Source organism: Elgaria multicarinata, chromosome 17, assembly GCF_023053635.1.
Source record: "Elgaria multicarinata webbii isolate HBS135686 ecotype San Diego chromosome 17, rElgMul1.1.pri, whole genome shotgun sequence".
Classification (NCBI taxonomy): Eukaryota; Metazoa; Chordata; class Lepidosauria; order Squamata; family Anguidae; genus Elgaria; species Elgaria multicarinata.
Window position 1 is genome coordinate 1,584,683 of NC_086187.1, and position 17,863 is coordinate 1,602,545.

The 17,863-nt window shown below is 40.0% G+C and overlaps 1 protein-coding gene across 1 annotated transcript in view; it reads right to left on the reverse strand.

Moving 5' to 3' along the window:
• Positions 1-17,863, reverse strand: part of KDM8 (lysine demethylase 8) — a 402,374-nt gene that overhangs the window by 210,151 nt on the left and 174,360 nt on the right. The window lies entirely within an intron of this gene.

Genomic DNA, 17,863 nt, shown 5'->3' on the forward strand with positions numbered 1-17,863 from the left:
ATGGAAAAAACCTTTTTCTTCCCAACCTGCAAATTGTCTATACTTAAATTGATCTCTGAATCGGGGGTGGTCTAAAATCGGGGTTAGGGGGGAAGGGGATGGTGCAAACCATTTTGCCCACTTTGCCCATACCTTTAAATTTGCTTTCAAAAATGGGTTATTAATTGTTTGAATATGTTTTTTCAGTGTTGGAAGGAATGGGATCGCCCTGATCGTAGGGATGCAGGGGGCGCTTTCAATTGACACCCACGGGGTTGCTGTCTCATTTCTAATTATTTTGTGTAGTTGCCTCAATTGAAAAGCATCATGGTACAGCCTAAGATTTGGGACACCAAACCCCCTAGTTTAGTTGGTCGGAATAGTGTCGCCTGATTGACCCGGATGCGTTTGCCCCCTCCACTGAATGTGGATAGAGCTTGTTGCCAACATTTGAACTCATTTCCAGGAATCTCTACTGGCAGGGTATGAAATAAAAAAGACAGTTTAGGCAACAAAGTCATTTTCAGGGCTGCATTCCTCCCTAGCCAAGATAATTTAAGTTTCTTCCACAGTGTCATATCTTTTCTTAGCGCATTCCATAAAGGATCAAAATTGCGTATACGTAGTTGTTTGATTTCCTTAGTGATCTGAATGCCTAAGTATTTTAAACTGCCAAATCTTAAAGTGACTTTAAAAATTCGTTGAATATTTTTCTGTTCTGCCAAAGGGATATTAACACAGAGCAAATCAGATTTGTCATAATTGACCTCCAGACCAGCAACTTCCTTGAAGGTATCCAGATGTGTGCGAAGAGCAGGAAGAGCAACCTTAGGTTCTGTTAACATAAGCAATATATCATCAGCAAAAAGTTTGATGCAATGATGTCTCCCATTTATTCTAGGCCCCGATATAGCTGGGTCTGCCCGAATTGAGGTTGCTAGGGCTTCTATTGCAATGGCAAAGATAAGTGGGGAGAGTGGGCAGCCCTGACGTGTGCCTCTAGTTATTTGAAACCTTTTTGATTTCCGAGAGTTAACACATACTGTTGCCTTAGCATCAGAGTACAATTGCTTCAATACCTTAAGAAATTGATTACCAAACGCCATTTTATGAAATAAGCGGAAAATAAAAGGCCACTCCAAGTGGTCAAATGCCTTGAAAACATCAAGAGAAAACAGTGCCAAAGGAGACTTTTGGCTTTCGCTGTGGTGAATTAAGTTAAGTATCCTGTGCACTGAATCTGCTAAGTGTCGACCTGGCATAAAACCTGTTTGATCTTCATCTACATATTCTGTTATAAACTGGTTCAGACGATGAGCAAGCAAGGATGTGAAGAGTTTAGCATCCTGATTAAGAAGTGCTATTGGGCGAAAAGAGTTCACTAGGTGGGGATCTTGTCCTGGCTTAGGAATGGTTATCAAGTGCGTGCGTTTCCAGGATTCTGGAATCTCCCCACCTTCTAAAATAAAATTAAATAATCTCACTAAATAGGGAGTAAGGGTGACTTTAAAAGCTTTATAAAATTCCCCCCCAAGACCATCTATGCCTGGTGATTTCCCATTTTTTAAACGTTTTATGGTCTCTTCTATCTCCTCAGCTCTTATGGGACTATTAAGAAGAGTTCTATGTTCTACTTTTAATTTAGGGATAATCAGCCTGTCTAAGAATGCGTCTATCTTGGTCACAACAGGGCTGTCTGTAGTATATAATTTTTGGTAGAAATTTTCAAATGCCTTACAAATTTCCTCATTCTTATAAAGAAGGTCCCCCTGAGGTGACTTGATATGTGAGACCCGAGATTTAGCCATTTTTCTGCGTAAGGCTTTGGCTAAAAGCCTAGAGCTTTTGTTGCCAAATTCGTGATAATAACGATTAAGAAATGCCAAGGATCTATGTACAGTACGTGTGTCTAAAGCAATAAGTTCACCACGTTTGCCCATTAGTTGTCTGTATGTCCTTTGACTGCCAGTGTGTTTATGAAGCGCTTCGAGATGAGAAATGTCGTACAGTAGCCTGGTGCGTGCTGCCTCTCTCTTCTTCTTTATCTGTGAAGCCTCTTTGATGCACGATCCTCAAAGAACTGCTTTCATAGAATCCCATAAAATATCAGTTGAGATTTCTGGCAGGTAATTGAATTGGAAGTATTCAGAGAGATCTTTTTGCAGTTGTTCTCGAACTGATTGTTTAGTTAAAAGATGAGGGTCCAAGCGCCAGAAATAAGAGTTGGTGCGATCTTCTGAAAGTGTCAAGTCAATCCAAATTGGGGCATGATCTGACATTGAGATGTTGCCTATGTCAGCTGTAGTCACTTTGTCCTTTAAGGGCTCAGATAAGAGGAGGAGATCTATACAGGAGTAGGAGCGATGTCTTGCAGAAAAACAGGAAAAGTCTCTATCCTGCGGATGTAGAACTCTCCAAATATCACACAAGCCCTGTTCCTGAAGAAGGTCCATGAGAAAAGTTGAGGATTGGGGTCGACCAGACTTAGCCTTAGAGCGATCCATTTCATCATTGGGTACAGTGTTGAAGTCACCTCCAAGGATTACCTGACCCTTTTTGAAAGTGTCTAGGGTAGAAAACATACCCTGAAGGAATGAGCATTGATTAACATTAGGGGCGTAGATAGATCCAATTGTGAGTTGCTCAGAGCCCAAGAGTCCCGAAATGAAAATGTAACGGCCTTGTGTATCACAGCATGTGTCCAAGATCTGAAATGGGCATTGGTTAGCCACAATTATGGCTACTCCTCTTGATCTGGAAGAACCAGGGGAGCATACGTAGTGTTGAATCCATCTGGCCTTAATTTTGTTTTTCAATTGAGATTTCTGATGGGTCTCTTGTAGCAGAACGATGTCGGGTTGCTCTTTCCTGAGCAGCAGTTCCACTTTGGCATGTTTTATTATGGAACCCAGGCCCTTTACATTAAATGATAGAATTTCCAGTTTGTCAGCCATCAGAGTCCAGAAAAAACAAAGCTATTGGTAAGTAGTGCTTAGATGATATGAACCACTGCATAGAAAGCAAAGTAGAGGATATAGGACACCCAGTGAAAGCATGCGCGTGGAGGGAACTACCAGGTTGAACAACATTAATAGAACAAAACAACATAACAAACAAGCGCCACCGACTGGCTGAGGCCTGAACAAGCGAGACCTCCACGAAGTCACTAGAAGTGATCGTCACCTGTGGGCGTTTCCAGGGGGCAGCAGGAGGGGAAATAATTCTAAACATCTGATATGAAAATCATGAAGTTCTTTTGAACCGTGGGCATTGCTGAAAGCCCACATAGATGGGGTTATAGGTATTCAAGGAAAGCCTGTTAAATATGTGTGTAGGAGGTGCAGTACAGGGGATTGGGTGAAATCCAAGCCTCCCTAGTAAGCCGTACAAATCAATGAGTATCCATATTCAATCTGGGTGAGGGGAGCGACTGTGGTCTGGAGAACCATCTGCCCTTGTTAGAGGACGTTGAATTCCAGCCCTTCTATTGTGCCCTCGAGCAGTTGACCAATCTGGAGAGTGGCCATGTGAGCCCATGGGGGTGTCACCTGTAGCAAAGTCTGGAGGATCCAAGTGCAGGCTTTTCAATAAGGCAATCGCCTGGGTTCCAGATGAGGCTGTGTAGAAACGACCATCTTGCTGAACCACTAGTTTAAAGGGGAAGCCCCACCGGTAACGAATGTTGGCCATACGGAGAACATCTGTGAAAGGTTTAAAATGCTTATGACGTGCTAGGGTGTCTGGGCATAAGTCCTGATAAATCTGAAGATCTACGCCCTCATATTTGATTGTACGGAGATTGCGCAAAGCTTTGTATATTTGCTCTTTCTTTGTATACCGTTCAAAGCATATAATAATGTCTCTCGGGGGACCGCCATTGTTGTTTGCCCTTCCCAAGGATCGATGTGCCCTCTCTATGTCTTCTCCTGAAATCTGGGTTCCTAAGTTTAAGCCAGAAAGCCAGGTTGTTATGAACTTGATCATGTCTCCCCCCTCTTCTTTTTCTGGGATCCCACGTACCCTAAAATTTTGACGTCTGCTGTGATCTTGATGTTCCTCCAGCTGAATGTGCAAATCTCTCACTGCATCTGTCATTTTCTTAATTTGGGATTGTGATTTCATTCCCATTTCCAGGGCTGTATTTGCAGATACGGCCGTTTCAGCTTGTTTGTTGGCTAATTCTTTTACTGTGACTTCTAGCACTTTAAAGGCTACAGTCCAGCTTTCTGTTAAATCATGTTTTAATTGCTTGATGTATTGAAGGAGATCATGATTGCTAACAGTCTCCTCTAATTCCCTGCTATTTTTTCCGGCCTTAGGCTTTGTTGCTGCCATTGCGGCCTTCTCGGTTTTATCTGCACTGTCAAATAGGCAGTCAGTGTCAAGGCCTCTGAGACTTGGTTTTTTTTTTTTTTCAGCTTCTCTCTTTGGCTGCAGTCTCTGTTGCATCCCCTCACTATTCCCCCCACTTTTAAGAAAAAACTAGTGCTTAAAGCCAGTTTCCAAATGCTTACTGTGCCCACGGTTCAGAGCAGCAAGAGATTAGGCCTCCATCTTGAGCAGAGCCATGCCACGCCATGTTTTATATTTTTGTATTCTTTTTTTTTAATAGATTTTTATTGCTTTTCTACATAATTAAACATACACCATTACAATAAAGAAACAACAACCACAACATACTACATACATGTTGAGTAAGTTGAATACATATATATTGATTAGATATTAGCTATAACATAACATATCGTAACATAATAATAATCGTTCTTAACATATAAGTGCACCCCCCACCTCGGGATCTATTCCTGCTTCCAAAATCTCATACTGTCTTCTGCTGGCGGTTTCCCACTTCCCTTAGAAAACACAAATATTAGGAACTGTTTCCAAATTCCTTCATACTCGTTTATTTTAGTTATACCTTTCCTCCACTTAATATTACAAGTCAATTTATCATTAATAGCTATATCCCATACTTCTTTATACCATTCTTCAATAGAATATTCCCCTTGAATCTTCCAGTTCCTAGCTACCATCAATCGTGCTGCAGTCAGCAAACTCGAAATTAGTTCTTTAATTTCTTTTCCACATTTTAAATCTTCATATAGTGACAGTAATGCAATTTTTGGTGTTTGTTCTATCTTCATTCCCACTATTTCCTCAATTTCCAAAAACACCATCTTCCATAATCTTTGTACATATTTGCATTCCCACCACATATGTAAATACGTTCCTTTTCCCCCACATCCTCTCCAACAGTTTGCTGAATGCTGATTATTTATCTTATTCAATCTAATCGGGGTTAGGTACCACCTCCACAAAATTTTAAAATAGTTCTCTTTTATTCTCACTGACATACTTCTCAACATTCTTTGTTTCCAGAGTCCCTCCCAGCTCTGTCGTCCTATTTGTACCTTCAAATCTGTCTCCCATACCATTTTCCCTGCACTATCCGTTAGCCCTTTCTCTAGCAATATTTTGTATATTTCACTCATTAAACCTTTTAATGTTAAACTTCCTCCCTTACATTTTTCCCTTTTAGCTATTAATTCCTCAAACTTCGTCATTTCTCTACAAACTCTATTTTCTCTTATCCACTTTTTATTCCACTGTTCTAATTGCCTATACTCTAGCCAAGTTAATTTTTTCTCCTTTAAAAGCTCTTCCATATCTTCTCTTGTATTTATTTCTCTTAACCAATCCTTTAATTTCATTTTATTTTTCTCTTTTAATATTTTACTTAATCTACCCTTCAGTTCCTCCGGGAAATTCTTTAACATTATTACCGGTGACAAAGGAGAGTTGCTCGGAAGCAGCTCCCCTTTAAATTTACTCCAAATTTCCCATTGAGACCTCAGGAGTGGATTATCTGTACTTTCCACCCATTTTCTCCCTCCTTCCTTAAAAAAAACGTTTTCCAGTCTCATCTCTACATTACTTATAGTTTTATCCTCCATCCAATCTAAATCTCCTATTCCTATAATTGCTTCTACGATGTGTCTTCACCTATTCGCTACATAATATAATTTTATATTTGGGAGACCCATTCCTCCCTTTTTTTGGCTTAAATACCAGTTGTTTTTATTTACCCTCGCTTTCTTATCTCCGTTACAATATTTATTTATAATATTTTGCCAACTTTTTATCTCTAATTCTGACATTTTTATTGGTAACATCCTAAACACAAAATTATCTTTGATAAAATCTTCATTTTTACTAATGCTATTCTTCCAAACCAGGATAAATTTAATCTTTTATATTTTTCCAATTTTGCTAAAACCTCTTTTTTTAACCTCATTAAATTCTCCTTTTCTAAATTATCTAATTTTTTTGTAATTTTAATTCCCAAATATCTAATCTGTTCCTTAACTCTCATTTCTATTCCCTTTCGTTCCCATTCCTTTTCTTCCTTCTTAGTATGATTAAACAAAATCATCTCTGATTTGGACCAATTTATTCTTAATCCGGTAACCTCTTCAAATTCTCTCAATTGTTGTTTAATTCTACCTTTTTTTCTTATTGGATTCTTAATAGTCAATAGGGTATCGTCTGCAAACATATTCAATTTTATTTTTCTTACATCACCAATTCCTTCTATCTCTCCATCATCTCTTATTGCGTTCGCCAATACTTCCATAACCATCACAAACAGAACCGGCGAGAGTGGACATCCTTGTCTTGTACCTCTGGCTAGTCGTACCTTATCGGTGAGTCCGTCGTTTACCACCACTACAGCTGTATTTTGGGAATATAACTGTTCTATTATGATTTTAAATTTATTTCCAAATCCCATTTTATCTAAAATAATCTTTAATGCCTGCCAGCTCACACAATCAAAAGCCTTAAAAATATCCAATGCCAAAATTCCTGCCTTGATGTTAGATTTTTTTATCACATGTATTGCATTTAAAACTCTTCCCACTAAGCTATGCATCTGCCTCCCTGCCACAAATCCACATTGGTCTTCTCCTATATATTCAGATATAAATTTATTTAACCGTTTCGCCAAAATAGATGAAATTTTTTTAGCATCTTGATTTATTAATGAAATAGGTCTATATGAATCAGGGATAGTCAAATCTTTATCTGGTTTTGGAATTAATATTATCAATGAATGTTCCCATGATTCTGGTATCTTCTCTCCTTGTAATATAGCGTTATAAAGTTTCAATAATTTCGGTACTAAAAACCCTTTAAAGACCTTATAATATTCTGATCCTAAACCATCTGCTCCCGGTGATTTACCCACTTTCAGATTATCGATTACATCTTCAACTTCTCTTTGAGTTATTACCTTCTCCATTAACTCTTTATGTTCTATTTTTATTCCCTTCTTTATATACCTTCCTATATAATCCTCCACCTTCTTTTTTTGAATATCTCTACCCTTATATAATTCCTGATAAATTTTTTGAATTTTTTTTATTTTATCCTTCATTGTATGACAATAATTCCCTTGATTATCCTTCAATGCTCCTATCCCATTTCTCGCTTTTTCCTTTTGTGTGAGTCTGGCAAGCAATCTAGAATTTCTATTGTTATTTTCAAAATACTCCCTTTTCATATATATTAAAATTTTTTGAACTTCCTCTAAATTTAAATTTTCTAATTGTTTTTCCTTAGCTTGTATTTCTATTAATTTATATTTATTTTTACCCTGCCAATATTCTTCCTCCAAACTCCTAATCTCTATCTCTAACTTCTCCTGCTCTGCATACTGTTGTCTTCTTAAGTTACAGTTTTCTCTAATACAAATTCCTCTTGTTACAGCCTTCATGGTGTCCCAAACCACTGACCCTGCTGTTCCTCCCTTTTCATTAATTTCCCAGGACTCTGACAATTCCCACTGAATTTTTTCTACCACTTTATTATATTTCAATATTTTTATATTCATTTTCCACCTATACGCTTCTTTGTAATTCTTCTTAACTGTAAATTCTAAACTTAACAATGCGTGATCTGTTACCTTTATTACCCCCATTTCCATTTTACAAATCTTAGTTGCAAAGTCTTTTGAGACAAATATATGATCTATCCTGGAGTATGTATGATGAACTGGGGAGTAATATGAGAACCCAGGCTTAGCCCCATTAAGTAAACGCCAACAATCCACATAATCATTTTCTTTTACCAATTTATTTATAGTGACATTATTTCTCTTTTCAACGTTAGTGGGGTTTGACCTGTCCCATCTATTGTCCATAACCATATTAAAATTCCCAGCCAAGATAACATACCCCTCCTTGAATTCTTCTATTTCTTTAAATAATTTATAAAAAACTCTCTATGTCTCTCATTTGGGGCGTAAACATTGACTAATGTATATACTTTACCTTCAATTTGACCTTTTATCATAAGAAATCTACCATTGTCATCCTTTTTTATAGTTTCTAATATAAATCCACTTTTTTTTGAGATCAAAGTAGCCACTCCATTTTTTTTGAAGTCCCCAATAACTTTTCATAATAAACTGACCACTTTGTTTTTATCTGATTTACGTTATCGAACCCCTGATGTGTTTCTTGCAACATAATTATGTCAGAGCCTTCTTTGTTTAACATTTGTTCTATTCTCCTCCTTTTCACGACTGCCCCCAAACCTTTAACATTGAGTGTTGATACTTTTATTTTTTTATCCATAATCACCCTTTTGCAGCCTCTTCCGATCCCTTGTGCTCTGTAACTCAAAATCACATATATAAAAACACAAACACCATAATAAAAAAACACCTTCAATTCCCTTACTCCAACCCACTCCCCCCCTTCCCCCCCACCCCCCACTTCTTCCCCCCCCCCATATCCCCGCAAGTCTATCACTCCGGCCATCTACTTAGGGGAAGGGGGGGAGGCAGTGCTTCGCCTGGCCGGCAAGGTCTCTATACTTTAACAATTCCATCAACAATTACCTCATTATGCAATTATCAGTTCTATTATATCCCAGATGCCCCAGCCTCACTTCCCGCCCGCCTGTTCCAGCCAAAGTTGCATCATCATACAGACCCAAGCTCTTCAGCAGCTCTTTACCCTGATCCAAAGAGGTTACTCTGTGCTCCCCCCCACCATATGTAAATCTTAAAAATACAGGATAACCCCATGAATATTTTATTGTTTTTTTCACTAGTATTTCCGTTATCTGCTTGACACTGCGTCTCCATTTAAGTGTGTGCTGAGAAAGATCATTGTAAATTTGCACTGGTTTACCCTTATATTGTAGCAGGGCCATGGATCTCAATTTCTTCATAACTTGCTCTTTCTTATAATAGTTGCCAAATTTCACCAAAATATCTCTAGTGGCTCCTTTATAATTTTGCCCCCCCACTCTATGGATTCTGTCCAAATCGCAGTCCTCTATTTCCAAATCAGGCATCATGTCTTTAAACCATTGCAGGATTATATCCCTTAAGTTTTCTCCTGGTACTTGAATAAGATGTTTGACGCGTAGTGATGAACGACGATTCTGATCTTCTAATTGAATAAGCCTTAATTCATGATCCTGGAATTGCACATTAGAAGTATTTTCAAAAAGGTCCTGTCTTCTCTGCAGCAAGTTTGCTCCTGCCTCCAATTCTTTTATGCTTTTAACATGCTGGGCAATCTTATCAGCCAGCACAGCCATGCGCTTATCTGATCTGTCTGCCTGTTGATCAATTTTCTTAAAGATGCTTTCATTATTTTCTAATATGAAGCTTTTGATTTCAGCCATGGTGGTTGGCTCCTTGCCAACTGGTGCCTTGCCACCTTCCGCCATTTTAAGATCAGCCACTGCTATCTCTGTCTTTCCCTGCAGTTCTTCCGAAGCCAAGTTCTCCAGGCGTGGGAGATTGTGATTACTGGGGTTTTTCCTTGACCAGAAAACTTTTGCACATTCAGTTTTAATTTTTTTCTTTGTATTCGACATAGGGCATAAATCTCTTTCTTAGCGTGCCGGATCTCCTCCTTGCCTGGGCTATTTTTAGCTCTTTATAGTCAACACAGTCAATCAGTCCTGCCCAGGGTGCTTTTAACTCTTTATAATTCCAGTAATTAACAACTTATTTTTTTTCCCCAGCAAGGAGTGAGCTTCACCAAAAATCAGTCAACATTCGCTGTAAAGTCTCATTACAATAACAAGCAGTTTACACAGTCCCGGCACACAGACAGATTACTTTCGATTTCACTCCGTGAAACTGTCCCACCGCCAAGACTGCCAATTTTCTCTTTCCTTATCTTATTTTTGCTTTCGCGAATGTCAGCAACACCAACAGTTAGTATTCATAGTCTTTTTCCAACATACTCATTTAAGATTTATGCCCTTTTCAAAGAGATAATCGACTTTTCCGGCATAGCCGGTGAGAACTCTAAGAAACCCTTACCAGCTTCATGGCTGCCAAGCTCAGCCCCCCTTATATTTTTGAATTCAATGTTGTTCCCCACCTTGATTCAGAGGGAGAGGTGGGTAAGAAATAATAATAATAATAATAATAATAATAATAATAATAATAATTTAATTGCCGTTTTCTGCACCTTTCCCAGCTCTATAATATCTTTTTTTTTTAGGTGTACAGAGTACTGTACAGAATACTGTACAGAGTATTCTATGTTTGGTCACACCATAGATTTGTATAAAAGCAGGCTTATTTATTTATTTATTTATTATTTAGAATATTTATATACTGCTCCCCATTGAAAAATTTCGGAGCGGTGTACAAGGTAAAATGAAAATAAAACCAGAATAAAACAGTTAAAACAAAATTTAAAAGAAGCAAAAACAGAAATCCAAGGCTGCATGTTAAAGAAAGGCTTCTTGGAATAAAGATGTTTTCAGGAGGTGCCGAAAGGAGTACAAGTTTGGCGCCTGCCTGACCTCCAGAGGCAGGGAATTCCACAGGAGGGGCGCCACCACGCTGAAGGCTCTTCCCCTGGTGGATTCCAATCGGAGGATGGATCTATGTGGAAACACCAGGAACAGGCCCTCGGATGACCTCAGTGACCGGGCAGGTTGGTGAGGGAGAAGGCGCTCTCTCAGATATCCTGGTCCCAAGTTGTTTAGGGCTTTGTACACAAGTACAAGAACCTTAAACCTGGCTTCTTGGAATAGTTATATCTAATGCAGCCCCAAAAGAAACCTCAATCATTTTGGGGGGGGCTCTTTTATCCTCTCCCACATAGGGATGGTGCAAATATCTCAGGCTATAATCATATACACATTTGTCTGTGAGTAGATCCGCTCACAGATGTTTTTTTCAAAACAAAATTGTTGCTTGGGAGGCATGTTACTCAATTCAGCACAGTATCTGCTGTATTTATAGCATAAGCCATGGTATAGTGCGGCAATTGTGTGAGGTCATGCTGTCATTCCATGGTTTTTTGGGGTAACTTTTTTTTTAAAAAAAACTGCACGTGCACTTCCACAGCTATGAAGAGGTGGACATGCTGTTGTTATTCACCGCTACATAGCTATGTAGGTGTGCAATGAAAAATAGTGAGGAAGAGGCGTAAGGGAAGAGGTCAAGCTGCCATTTAAGGTTGCTCCCCCACTGTGGTTATTTGCAGCTGTGCAGCTGTATAAGTGTGCAGTAGGGGAGGGGAACTGTCTAAGTCCCTCCCCCCATGGATGTCCTGCCCAGTGGCACTGCTAGGTTTGGGGGGCTTTGGGAAAGATGGGGTGGGGGAGAGGCAGGTCTCCTTTAATTTGTTGTACTAAAAGAAAGAAAAGGGGACCTGATTGTTCCATCGCTGCGCCTTACCAAATGGCAGGATTGAGGGTCCCTTCCCTCCTTTAAAAACGTTTTCCATGAGTAAAGCCAGCACACCTGTTAATCCATCCACCTCATTTACTGGGACACTTGCAAGGGTGGCAGCAGAAGCAGGAGCAGCTCTTTCTTCTATATTTTTAAAATAAAAAATAAAGTTCAGGGTGGGCATGCTGCTGTGGAGTGAAACTCAGTGGCTCTCTGGGATTCTGCAGCGGCATGGCCATTTTGGAAAAAGTTGTTTTTAAAAGACAGAAGTAAAGAGAAGACATTGCAGTGTCATTTGAGGCCACGGACCTGTGTTCAGGGATCCAGCCACGGTGACACCACTGTTCCTGCCCACAAATCCAATCAAAATCCATGCAAGGGCAGAGCCAGGAAAAAGGAAGAGGAGGAAGAATGGGGGGGGGGGGGGAGAGAGACATGGGGCTCATCTACACCAAGCAGGATATTGCACTATTAAAGTGGTATGAAAGCGGTTTATAAAAGGCAAGAGCCACACTACTGCTTTATAGTGGTACTGAAGTGCACTGATTGAAGAAATAGTGGGAATGAAAATAGAACAAACACCAAAGATTGCATTACTGTCACTATTTGAAGATATAAAGTGTGGAAAAGAAACTATAGAGTTGATATCGAGTTTGCTGGTTGCAGCACGATTGATGGTAGCTAGGAACTGGAAGATTCAAGGGGAATATTCTATTGAAGAATGGTATAAAGAAGTATGGGATATAGCCATTAATGATAAATTGACATGTAATATTAAGTGGAGAAAAGGCATAACTAAAATAAATGAGTTTGAAGGAATCTGGAAACAGTTCCTAATATTTGTGTTTACTAAGGGAAGTGGGAAACCGCCAGCAGAAGAAATGATAAGATTTTGGATTCAGGAATAGATCCCGAGGTGGGTCTATTCTTAACACTTTTATGTTAAGAATGATTATGTTGTAGTATGATAATGTATAGGTAATACTTATTCAACATATATGTACTCAACATTTATTCAATATGTATGTAGCAGTTGTTTGATGTTTTTTTTATTATCATTATTATTGTAATGTTGTATGTTTATATAGTGTAGAAAATAAAAAATATTAAAAAAAAAAATGAAGTGCACTGATAATAGTTGGGGCCCATGATACATCTACACCAAGCAGGATATAACACTACGAAAGTAGCATGGAAGCACTACATGGGCCCCAACAGTTGTCAGTGCATCTCAATACCGCTATAAAGTAGTAGTGTGGCTCTTGCCTTTTATATAACACTTTCATACTGCTTTCATAGTGCAATATCCTGTCTGGTGTAGATGAGCCCATGGAGGGTGAGAAGGAGGGGGAAGTGTTGCAAATAGGTTCTACAGTTTTGAAGCTACTCTGACTGGTAAGAGTTTTAATACCACTAGATCAGAGCACAAACAACTGGTAGTCCATGGAAATTGTGTGTGGGGAGGGTGACGACGACGACAACGACAACGACAACAACAACAACAACAACAACAACAAAGTAGTCACAAAAGTACGCTGGGAAAACCAGAAGATTGAGGGGAAAACAGGAACGAGACACAGTAAAGTAGATAGTGTAGATTAGCCTGGAAGAAATTCTTCTAAGTCCCTCCAAATTAAATTGGCACAAGAGGGTAACAAAGGGGGAGGGAAGGTTTCTACAAGATGACAGACCCCCAGATACTTTCAGACAGAGGGAGGGCTCCTAGTGCTATCAAACAAAAGCCCCTGCATTTTCCTCCTTAATGGTTTTTTTCTGTAAGAAAAAAGATAGATGAAGCTGTTTGAAAATATGTGACAATTACACACTGAAGACATCATCTAGAACTCCTTGTAAAATGCCATGAATGAGGCAGGGCAATTGCACAATAACATAGAATCATAGAATAGTAGAGTTGGAAGGGGCCTATAAGGCCATCAAGTCCAACCACTTGCTCAATGCAGGAATCCACCTTAAAGCATCCTTGACAGATGGTTGTCCAGCTGCCTCTTGAAGGCTTCTCGTGTGGGAGACCCCACCCTCCCTAGGTAACTGAATCAGGGAACGCTTATCAAATTTGCAGATGACACAAAATTGGGTGGGATAGCTAATATCCTGGAAGACAGAGAGCTTTATCACAGCAGCGTTATACTGTGCAATCACTGCGAATTGCATGCAAACGATTCAGAAGTTTTCCACCTTATAATCTGCTCTGATTGTGAAGTACTCCTATGCATCCTGCCTTAATTGCTATAAAGCCAAAAGATTCACCTTATTTAGCCCCTACTTTTTGAGTGTATCTTCCAAGCCACCGCTGGAGTGCAGGAGCAGGATTTTAAAGAAATGCTTACATCGACGTAAGCTTTAAAGATAAAGACACCAAAATTGGCACAGTAATAAATATTAGGGAGAGATTTAAGCATACCAAATTTGAATTGAATTGGGTCATACGTTGATTTTTTAATGATTTTTTTTTACATTTCCCCCCTTAAACTCACTTCCTGGCATGCAAAGGATCACTGTCGCCCAATAGCAAAAACAACATCAACTGCGAAATCTTAGCGCTACAGGGATAATCTGAAGGAAGCAGGTATGGGGGATGAAGCTCAGAAACAAAGTTCAAAGTGACCGATAGGCTAGAGTACTGTGCTGAAAACAACAGAATGAAATTTAATAGGGATAAATGCAAAGTTCTACATCTAGGAAATAGAAACAAAATGCACAGTTACAAGATGGGGGACACTTGGCTCAGCAATACTACACACAAGAAGGATCTTGGAATTGTTGTAGATCAAAGCTGAATATGAGCTAACAGTACGGTATGGCTGCAAGAAAGGCAAATGCCATTTTGGGCTGCATTAATAGTATAGCTTCCAAATTGCGTGAGGTACTGGCTCCTCTCTATTTGGCCCTGGTTAGGCCTCATCAAGAGTATTGCGTCCAGTTCTGGGCTCCACAATTCAAGAAGGACGCAGACAAACTGGAGCGTGTTCAGAGGAGGGCAACCAGGATGACCAGGGGTCTGGAAACAAAGCCCTATGAAGAGAGACTGAAAGAATTGGGAATGTTTAGCTTGGAGAAGAGAAGTTTGAGGGCAACATGATAGCACTCTCCAAATACTTAAAAGGTTGTCACATAGAGGAGGGCCAGGATTCTTTTCGATCATCCCAGAGTGCAGGACACAGAATAATGGGCTGAAGTTACAGGAAGCCAGATTCCGGCTGGACATCAGGAAAAACTTCCTGACTGTTAGAGCAGTACGACAGTGGAACCAGTTACCTAGGGAGGTTGTGGGCTCTCCCACACTAGAGGCATTTAAGAGGCAGCTGGACAACCATCCAGTATGGTTGGTTGTCTAGTATGCTGTAGAGTAACTGTCTAGTATGCTGTAGAGTGGTTTTCTGCATTGAACTTGATGGCCTTATAGGCTCCTTCCAACTCTACTATTCTATGATTCTATGATTCTGTTGACAAAAGACTCCTGGTTTTGATCCAATCCAACACCATTGCTCAGGTCCGTTGCAGCCCAAAAGGTCTTTGCACAAAGGAGATCGCTGCATCCTGTGGGGTAAGACAAGGTAGTGTGTTCGCTCCTGTTCTATTTAACTTGTATCTGGCAGACCTCCCCCACACATTGGAGACATTACCATCCCATCTACCTAAGACAGAGCACACCAAAGTCTTTCTTCTTCTATATGCATTGCAGACGATGCTGTTCTGATTTCCCAGACTAGGGTGGGCCTTAAGAGTTTGCTGTGTGACTTTGCCAACTATTGTACAGAAAATCTTCTTTCAATCAATTACACAAAATCTAAGGTATTGGTGTTTTCCAAACACAAGGTCAGATTCTCCTAGCTCATCGGGAACTCCAGGATTGAGCAAGTAAGCTCTTATAAATAACTGGGCATTTGATTTCATGAAACCATTTCTTGGAGAGAGCAGGGGAAACATTCTAAGATTAAAGCTGAACAACATGCAGGTGCAATTACTCGCTTCTTTTTTTACAAGGGGTGGGAAATTCCTCCCAGCAGCTGTCCAGGTCTTCAAGGTCAAAATCATCCCGCAGATTCTCCACAGAGCACCAATGTGGTTCCCATGTTCCAAATGCTCCTATGAGAGCATTCAGTCATCTTTCCTTAGGGTGTTATTTGGCATTCCCAAGTGTGTCTCTGGAGCTGTCCTTAAGTTAGAGGCTGGTCTGAATTCTGTAAACTGTCTGGCTTGGATCCATGTTATCCATTTCTGGCTTCACTGCAAATTGGCACTTCCAACAAATTCCCTGGTATCCAAGATCCTGTCAGACCATTTTGAATCTCCCTGGTCAAAGGCCATGACAAGCAAAATCAACTCAGTAGGGCTTTTATCTCCTATGTTACTATCAAGGGATCTAGCTAGTGCCAAATCAATTGTGAAACAGAGGCTGCTCGTTATAGACATGCAAGACCTTCAAAGTGCTGCTTGGGGTCCATGCTCCCCCCACCCCAGTCCCTTGGCCTACCAGTCTCCTTTTGCAAAGACAGGATGCCCTACTTGCACTGGTTAACACAGTTTTTTTAATGGACCCAAGAACTTCGGCTATGGGGCAATATATAAATTTAATAAATAAATAAATAAACAAACAATCCCCAAATATAGGAGAGCATTCTCACTAGCCAGACTTAACATCCTTCCCTCTAAACTTTTAGATGGCAGATACAACAAAATCCTACTGGTCAACAGATGCTGTCCCTGTAAAAATACTGAGGTGGAAACCGTATCACACATGTTACAGTCCTGTAGATTTTCTCAAGGGGCTAGGAATGATCTTCTGAACCCCATTTTACAACCTTTTCCTGGTCACCCAACTGAATTCTTAATGTCGCTATTACTTTGGAACACAGAAAATCAATCACCGAGCAAGTGGCCCAGTTTTTGAACTTGGCCATTTCTATTAGATCCTCTATGATTACTTGTCTTTTTAATAGCTAACTGTACGCTAAGCCTATGTAACTTGTAAGCCTATACGGCAGGGTCTTGCTATTTTATTGTTTTACTCTGTACAGCACCATGTACATTGATGGCGCTATATAAATAAATAAATAAATAAATAAATAATAATACGGTAAGTGATTTGCTACCTTGAAACAATAAATATCTAAACCAAACAGTAGGTGCCTCTCCTGGGCTTTGACGGATATGCTTGTAATGATCTGCCCCTTCCTGAATCTTGCCCAGAGCAGCCCACTGTTGCGCTCTCTCTGTGGGTGGATTTTATGGGGTGCAGGAAAGCAGCCTTGCTCTTCAATGCCCATGGAACAAGAGTTGGAGATGTTTTCTTACCGTGTTGATGTTCTATAGCTGCTCCAATGTAACTCTGTACCTTCTCAGTCCTTTGACTCATTAGAAAGTGCACTTTCTTCACCAGGCGGAAGGAGGTCTCTTCTAATAATGCTGAGCTCACATGTTATTCTGCCTGATTTTAATGATAGTTTTGGTAGGCTACGGAAATTGTCTCTAAGATTGTCTGACTGATCTGAGGGGCCCCACACAGATGAATTAAGGAGTTAACACGGTGGATATGCAAGCACAAACCAACAGCCTGAAAGTCTGTTGAGCATTTTTGACCCGCAAAGATTCCTTCTGCTTTGCTAACTCTGTTCAAGAGCAGAGCCCCAATATTCAGAACCTCTATTACCGGCCCCTCATTTGAATGACTTCATATGGAGAGTAAACCCCAAGCTCCACTGGGCTCTTTTAAGACTCCAAATAGTATAAACAACAGTCACGTTATGTGCAAATGAAGCAAGACTCAGGATAGGGCATTGTTAGATCAATGTTCTTTTCACCCAAGGACGAAATCCAAACAGCCCTTAAGCACGACTCCACCATTCCAGCGACAGAGGGTTCACTTTATTGATTAGTAATCTAAGGTCTGGTCTCTTCAAAGGGAGCAATCAGACAAAGACATTGGGAATTCAGCACAGCATTTGAGCCTGCAAGGGGCAGGGCCCAGTAACAGCATTAACCAATCAGAACATAACACTGGGGCATAGCTAATTATGCTAAACAGTTCTGTAAACAATACCTTTGGCCTGACAGTAAGTTACAGAAGTTAACTTCGACACAGCAGCACTGGAGATAAAGCTAGAGAGATAAGAGCATTGATGGCTGCCAGCTTAAGTGTGAGCTCCA